This window comes from Lathyrus oleraceus, chromosome 4, assembly GCF_024323335.1.
Source record: "Lathyrus oleraceus cultivar Zhongwan6 chromosome 4, CAAS_Psat_ZW6_1.0, whole genome shotgun sequence".
NCBI classification, from domain to species: domain Eukaryota; kingdom Viridiplantae; phylum Streptophyta; class Magnoliopsida; order Fabales; family Fabaceae; genus Lathyrus; species Lathyrus oleraceus.
In genome coordinates this window covers 453,539,642-453,548,339 of record NC_066582.1, presented here as the reverse complement: position 1 = coordinate 453,548,339, position 8,698 = coordinate 453,539,642, and the positions used below count along the sequence as shown (strand labels likewise).

At 34.0% G+C, this 8,698-nt stretch overlaps 1 long non-coding RNA gene across 1 annotated transcript; it reads left to right on the top strand.

Annotated features, from left to right (window-relative positions):
- The first annotated feature begins 7,082 nt into the window (after positions 1-7,082).
- LOC127135651 (uncharacterized) lies at positions 7,083-8,127 on the top strand. The gene is made up of 3 exons (XR_007808631.1): positions 7,083-7,293; positions 7,402-7,491; positions 7,772-8,127. It is a non-coding gene; the product is annotated as an uncharacterized LOC127135651 (long non-coding RNA).
- The last annotated feature ends 571 nt before the right edge of the window (positions 8,128-8,698 follow it).

Below are 8,698 nucleotides of genomic sequence, written 5' to 3'. Positions count from 1 at the left end.
AAAAATAGAGTGTGGGGATGAGAAAATAATTCATTGATTATATTTTTGTGTTTGACAAGACCTTCAGACTTGTGCCTACGTACCAACATAAAAATGAGGGATCAAAACCTCGTAGTTCGTGGTAATAATTTCAAAGTTGGTGAATTGCTTTTATCAAAAGTTTAATGAGAAAAGGCCCAAAGGGTCAAAAAGTTGAATGGGGTAGTTAGTTCTTTTTGTCTTTTGAAATTTTAAGTCAATATGATTAAGTTTATTTACAAATTTGATTTAAGAAAAAGGTTTAAAAAATTCATTGGCATAAGGTCAAAGTTTCTAATCATTAAACATGTCTAAGTTCGAAATCACAAGTAAAAGAAGGTTTTGAAAAGGGGGATAGATTTTGAAATTTAAGAAGTGGGAGGAGATGAAGATGCTATCCTAAGTATAAATTTAAAAGTTAAGAGTTGAAGGGATTTGACCAATGGGATGCAATCCAACAGACAAGAATGTCATATAGAAAACCCATTTTCCCTTTGGACTTTGAATCAAGCAACTAACCATAAGCAATTAGAAATATCCAGACACTATGAAGATCAAGGCATCAAATAAAGATAGTCACATCCAAGCAAGCAATTCCCATAGCTAGCAATCTTCTTTGTCTTCTCATGTATCAGATGAAATATTCCTTGATCAACTTAGAGCAAAGTAATAGACACAAAGTCAAAATAACAAATAAGCACAAAGACATAGTAACAAATGAATTCAAACAGAGCTCAAGCCTTGCATCAGATGAAGGCTTAGTTCACAATAGCTCAGTCTCAAAATGTTGGCATTAGCCAAGTCCTTTTTACACAGGGAATGTTGCCTAGTTCTAAGTCCAAGAGTTCAGATCAAGATCAATAGTCCACCAGACATTTTTTAGGGTTTTTGTTATTATTAAGTATTTTAAGGTCCTAAGACCACAAACAAAATCGAAATGCACAAAAAATGTATACAATCACAAGATATGTCTCAAATAAGCAAAGTGAAAATGACATAAACATAATCAAGTTAAATGAAATGTAAATGGCAATGAATGATAAATGACTGAAATTTAAATTGCATAAAGTAAATGACTTGAAAGTAAAGCAATATTAACAATAATTAGTCAAATGTTAATCAAGTGTTAGTGGTAATTTTTAATTGATTAAGTCATTCTTTAAATAACACTCAACCATCCACTCACAAGTATGGATCCTTAAACCAAAACATCTTCCATGAGAAGGGCTCAAACTTGGATAATTCAACAAGTATGCCACTAGCTCCCATGAAAGGAAAAAAGATCAAGTTTCCACATAATACCATGAAGAATGGGAGGCTTTCAATTTCACTTACTAGAATGATATGCCTTTAGGGTCAAATTTAGCTCTATGTTAAGCAATCGTAATTTGACTTATGTAGAAGTCACAACTATTTGATATCGGGCAACAAAAATTTAGGTGTTAATGCATGTTAGAGATTTGGTATGATGAACCAAACTCCTAAAACATACCACACACTTAAAGAAAATATCAAGAGGGATGGACTTATCTCATCCATACTTACGATTTGGTATGATGAACCAAACTCCTAAAACATACCACACAAGGTCATTGATGAACCAATTAGCCTTAAGACATTAGAGATTTCATTGGTCAAATGAGGGAATGGGAAAGAATAAGGATGAAGATGAAGAGGGAGGGGAAGATAGAAACACAAATTGACCAAGGGAGGATTTTTATCAAATCAAAACCATCCATTTATTTTGGGAGATGAAATGTACATTTCATCAATCCCCTAAATCCAATGGTTTTGATCCAACAAAAGTCAAATCAACCTTGACCAAGGCCCAAACAGAAATTCAAACATCACAAGACCATAAAAATAGCTCAACATAATTTTTACACATTTAATCAATTAAAAATCCAATTAAAATACATTTAAGTTGGCCAAAACCTAAAGTCTCTTCAAGACACCAAATAAATGGTCAAGAGATTTATCCTAGGCCAAACAAAGTCAAAGGACCTTAGACAAAAAATTTCATCATTTTTGAAAGGTCAGAAGTATTTTTAAACAATTAAAAATATGCTCAAAAACATTTAATTCATGAAAAATATCAAAACTAATCCAAAAAATAATTTTAATTCAGAATATGAAAGAGAAAAATATTTAAAGATTTTTGGTGAAGTCCCATATTTTTTGGAATAAAAATAAAATTAATATGAATTAAACAAAATAAAAGGATTAAACATAAAATCATAAATTCAAATAAAAACAGAAAAAACAAGGGCCATCAGATCTCCCTCATTAATTGAGATGGCAGATCTGATAACCACACGTGCGTGTTCCATGATGGACTCTAATCAACTTGTTGTACGTGTGGTAATCAAATGCAACGGTCCAGATTATAACATCCAATCATGATCAGATGGCTAGGAGGTGTGCCAACTCACCACCGAAGCTAGGGCTCCGATCATCTTCTCCGGTGACCTCCACCGGATTGGTCCAACTTCATCTCAATGGAAAATGCAAAACAAGGACACTATTTCAAAGAGAAAATGCTCAAGATCACGATTTTGGCCTCAATTTTCTCCAATTCCAAGTATATAAAAAGATATAGGGATTTGAATTTTGAGGATCATGAACTGAGTTGCTTCGATTTGACCTCAAAGCAACTCAATCTTGTTGCCTATATTGGTAGGACTTCAGCCAACCAAAAATCATAAAGAATGGTGAAGAATTGAGATAGAATCGAAGAGATGAAAATGCTGGAAAATCATCTTCGAGTGAACTTCAAACTTGCTTGATATTGCTTCCAATTGGCCTTGACTTGACTTCAGAAGCTTTTAGGAATTGAATTGGATCAAGGAAAAGCTTGGACTCTTGGAGTTTCAATCTCAAAACAGAAGGAGATTTGAAACTCAATTTTCAAATGAAAACCTTCAAGATTATCCTCTAATGGTGAGGGTTTGGATTACCGGTTCAAAGCTTGGGCCATGTCTCCTTTAATTCTGAGCAATGAGGGTCTTATTTATAGGCAAGGGAATTGCTTTCTACATATTTCCAAAATTAACCAAAAATAGTAATTCACTTGCATGCTTGCATGGGCATGTGATATGCCATCAAATGATGCTATCAGGTTCAAAATCCTTCATGTGCAATGTTGAAATCATGTCATGTGATCATGCAATGGAGATTGAAATATGAATGTGAATTTCATCCAAATGAACCCTTGAAAGGAACCCATGCGCAAGTCCTCTAATTCTTGGATAAATGAGATGATCTTGAACTTTTTGGAAAGGTGAGATTAAGGGGAACAACTTTCCTGTTGGACACTTTTTCATTTGAATCTTGGATCATGATGAATTTTGAGGTGGAAGTTTAGAAAATCAAACATATTTGAAAATTTTCTAAGTACCAAGTCAGATGTTCACTTCTTCCACCTTGAATACCTTTTTCTATGGGCTTCAAATGTAAAAAGTTCCTTCATTAAAGTTGTATCTCTTTCAAACATATTCAATTTGGTCACAAATTTGACCTCATTTGGATTTGGCGTGCAGGAGTTATGTATTTTAGAAGTTGAGGAAAATCTCTTGTTCAATGGTAATGGCCCAAAATGACCTATAATGTTTCCTCTTGGCACATGCTCTTGCAAGTTGAATTTGAATTTCTTCCAAGAATAAAAGTTGGATAAGACATCTTGAATTTGATCATGAAACTTTAATGGAATTCATCTCATAAAAATTGAGCAAGTTATGGTCCTTAGAAGTTGACCTCCTGACTAGGGTTCAGACAAAATGGCCTATAATCTTTCATCATAAAAAATGACTTTCCAAACAAAACTAGCTCTTGACTTCAACATCAAAGTTGTTTGTAATAGCATAAAGAGTAACTTTAATCTTGGAATCATTTTCATATGACAAAATTGTATGAGATAATGTCTAGGGAACCCTAGTTTTGACCAGTTGACTTTCTCTGGTCAACCAACATGAACCAACTTGCAAACTTGAAATTCTCTTGATCTCTTTGGATCATGGAGGATAATATATGTATAAGATTATGTAATATGAAGTATAACTTAAAATATTTTATCAAATGATGAAGAAACTTGTTGAGAAAGTCACATAAGATACCTAGATGAATAAGGGCTTCCAACGCAAACAAGCTTCAAACTCTTGATGAATTCTTGATCAAAATGATAAATGGAGATCATGGGGATCCATATATGATGTCTATATTCAATGTTAACCATCTCTTGATTAGTCTCCTTTCATTGAGGGTCTCAAACCCTATATATGAGCTTGATGGAGCATGGGTGAACACACACATTACCTACAAAAAAAACAAAATTATACATAGACATATTTTTGGTATTTTGGTTAGTAAAATAATGAAAAACAAAGTATGATACAAAAAAATGTGTTTGGTTATCTCTCCCTATACAAACCCAATGAATGAGGGGTAAGGAGGATGACAAGGTGTGATCCCAAAGCCACTACATATGGATCTTAGGGTCAAAATTGGGGTCTTATAGCTGCCAATACTTTTGGTACTTGTTTCGAATTATTTATTAATAATAAAAGGATTTTTCTTTATTATGTTTGTTTAATAAAGTTCCTGGAATAGCTAGTCTGTTTAATGTATCAAGTGCGACTTAATCATGAGATCCCATTAAACATAAGGACATTATTCTTATAGTATTTGTAGTTCAACTTTGTTGTGAAGTGAGATAGAATTAAAGCATTAAGACTATTATGTATATAGACTGATGATCACATCTCATGGATCATGGATAAGGAGTTACCAAGTCTTAAACATATGTATGAATATTAGGAGTAATATTTATACTAGATTGACCCGCTATGAGAATACTACATAGAATGTTATGCAAAGCCTCATAAGTTATTCTCATAGTGATAGTGGTGTATACCACCCTTCAACCTGAAACCACTATGGACCCTAGATGTAGAGTTGAGTGCTTTATTGCTGATCAAACATTATTCATAATTGGATGACCATAAAGACAGTTGATGGGTACTCCACGAAGCATGTTGAGGGACATGAGTGCCCTAGATGGAATTTGCCTATCCTGCGTAACATGATAAATGTATAAGGGCCCAATATTGAACTGGACAAGGATGACACGGTTTATGCCTTATGTTCAATATAGAGACATAAGGGCAAAAAGGGTATTTGTACACACAAGTACTATCATAAAAAAAGGATTTGTTAAATCACATGACATTTTCGTGTCTTGGGTAGCAGTGATGTGCTGCTAGATACTGCTCACTATTTATTATGTTAAATACGTGATTTAATATTATTGCCAATGTCGTAAAAAACTACAGGGTCACACACAAAAGGACGAATTGATGAGAGAAAGAGTAAATAAGGAACAACGTAAGGTACGGTGCACTTAATTGAACTATAGAACATCGTAAGGTACGGTGCACTTAAGTAGAATACGAAATATGGTAAGATTGCCAAGGTCTAATACCTTATAAGCAAGAACATGTTACCAAGGTCCACCACCTCACAAGGCAAAAGGAATGTCAAGTTCTATCACCTCATAGGCAAGGAAAGGTTGCCAAGATCTACCACCTTATAGGCAAGAATGAATTGAATTGCCTAGGTCTATAACCCTATAAGGAAAATGGAATGCCAAGGTCTATCACCTTATAGGTAGGAAAAGATTTCCAAGGTCTACCACCTTATAGGCAAGAATGAATTGATTGAAAGAGGTATACAACCACAAGGTGCCAATAGAAAAACATGCTCCATTATTGAAGTGTTGAATGATTGATGTTTGCTTGAACAAGAAGACTTGTCAATTGTATGATTCAAATTGCACTAAAGTCTATGAACAAAGGCGAATACCTTGAGCAACTGGGTCATTCGTCCCATACTCAAGGATATCCTATACAAGGATTGAAATTTTTCATTCTCGTCATTCTTTGTTTCTTAAGGCTCATGGCGTACAACTCAAATCAGAATTGGCAAGTTGCTGATAGGAGATCTGATATTGTTGATATTACTTGTTGTGGAAGGATTCTTGACAATTATATAATTTGAATTGTGCTAAAGTCTATCAATAGAGGTGAATACAATGAGCAACTGGGTCATTCGTCCCGTACCCAAAGATATTCAGAATGAGGATAGGAATTCTCCACTCTCATTCCTTCTCTATTTATTAAGGCTCATGCCACACAATCTGAATTATGATTGACAAGTCTAGACCTTTGTTGTGCTTGAGAAGTAGTCCACTTTGCTAGCTATGCTTGACTGATGTTGACTTGAAGTCTTGATCTTACATTTGAACCTTGAGGTCTTGAGATCCTGAGATTCAACCTATCCAAATTAGCTTGAGCACAATGAACTTTCCCTATCAAGTGATCAAGGGTCTTTTGGTCATTTTAATAGGCTTGGGGAATTGCAGCACGATACAAAGGATTTGGTTGACCAAAGTGCCATTTGGTCAACATTAATCAGTGGGATTTAAAGAAATGAAATTAGTTGAACGATGTACAACGTCCTAATGAATTAGTCATTTAAGTTAAATAAATTGCCTATAAGCAAACCTTACGCTAGGGGATCATGCCAAAATCAGGAACTCTAAGCCTTAAGGGTAAAATAGTCAATATGTGCGAAAAAGAATTAATTAGAAAAATAGTTTCTTAAAACAATATTTAGCTAAAAACTAAATACATCCTAATTATTTATTATGCAAAGACATCCGATTAGTCTAATCTTCTAAACCAATCAAAATATATCCTAATTGAAAAATTAAAACTAATTAAATTCTACAAATTTAATTAAGACATAAATTTCTATTTACTCTAAAATGAATATTCTAATTAACATAGTTAATTTTGATTATTTTTATTAAACCTAAAACTCAATTAATCAAATCATAAATTAATTAAGCCTAGAAGCTCAAGGCCCGGATTTTGATCCACTGGACAGAGGGGGTGCGCATGTGATTTGGATGCATTGAATGGAAGAAGCATTTGGACTTTTGGCCCAAAACCAATGTCAGACCAAACTTCAACCATGGACACATTATGCTCTTGAATCCACAACGACACTCCAAAATTTCTGCGAAAAGTCGAAAAGCACGATTGAAACGCACACGGAGCTGAAACGCCTATTCAAACAAGCTCCGAGCCAACATCGCGACTCCTCCGCTTTCAGCATCGCGTTCAACGTTCCCGCATTCGTGAATTCAGTCGCGTTTTCCATGTCTTCTTTAACTCTCTCAGGCGATTAACCGTGAATCACAGTGTTAGGATTAGTTTGGTAAATATCAATGGAGTTAGTTAGAGTTGTGAGATTAGTTAGTTATGAAACCCAAATTAAAAATGAAAAATATAACTGAACTGTTATGTTGTTAATTGGTTTTTGCAGGGTGAAAGGATTTTGGACTATGTGTTATGAGCTGCAAGGGTGTTATTGTCATTTGTTGTATGCGTGAGAGGAGGTTGATGTGAAATTGCAGTGAGTTCTCAGATGATTGAACTGTGATTGCCCTCCTTTTTGAAATGTCATTCCAGAGTCAAATTTCTAGTGATTTTCAATATACATCCCATAGAGTTAGGATACTTAACAGATAAATAACTTTGTTAGTCTTCAATTCAAAGTTTTTACTTGTTGTAACTCAGTTAGCTGGTATTGATTATTTGGATTTCTATTAATTTACTAATGTAATAAGATGTTAGTATTAGTTGGTTAGAGGGGTAGGCTCAATTTGATTCTGATTCTGCTATTGGATTTGCAGGGCGGAAGTTTGTGTAAATAATACGCAGGGTCCTGTTTATGCCTGCAGAACCATGGTCTTGTGATACCTTGGTGAGGACAACATGGTGTGCTTACTTTTTGCTAACTTCCAAATGGTTTCCAAAGGGTTTTGTTTTAGGAAGTAGATGTGATGTATGTAGAATATTAAATGTAATTTGGAATTTATAATGTATGGAAATGTTGAAATTTCATGGAATGTGCAATTGAATTTGGTATAGTGGAAAGTGTTCATTGTATTTGTGATTGAAATTTGTTTGAACTTGTAATTTTGTAAATAAGGATTGGTTTGTAATGTGGGTGAATATTGTAATGGATTGAATACTTATTGAATGGTTATGTGATTTGAATATTTGTATGGTTTGCCATGGAGCTTAAATGGGTTAATGACCTTAAATGCTTAACTAAAATAGTTGGAATGGTTTTGGGAATGTTTTGAAAATGGTTTGTGAAGTAACATGGAAGGTTAAGGGATCAAGTATATATGTAGATGCCATCAACATGAGTTTTAAGATGACAAAACATAAAGGTTGAGTTTGGTCAACTGTTTGACCAAAAAGTCAACTTTTGAAAAATGTGATTTTTGATTTCTTTTTGTAATGAAACAATGTATTCTTTGATAAATGAATAAAAAAATCAATGTTCTGAATGAAATTGTTATGGTTCATGTGGATTAAAAACTTGACTTGAATGATTTCTTAACAAAAACCAAATTGCGTTATGCATGAATCCAATACCTTGACTAATTGAAACATGATCCCATGGTACCGTGCGAATCAAATGGGCCAGCTATATGGATCAAATAATGATGAATGGCCATATGAACCATAATGGATCAAAGATAAACAATGGATCAAAGACTAATGCCATCAATGCAATCATGAACTTAAAGATCAAAAACCAAGGAGAT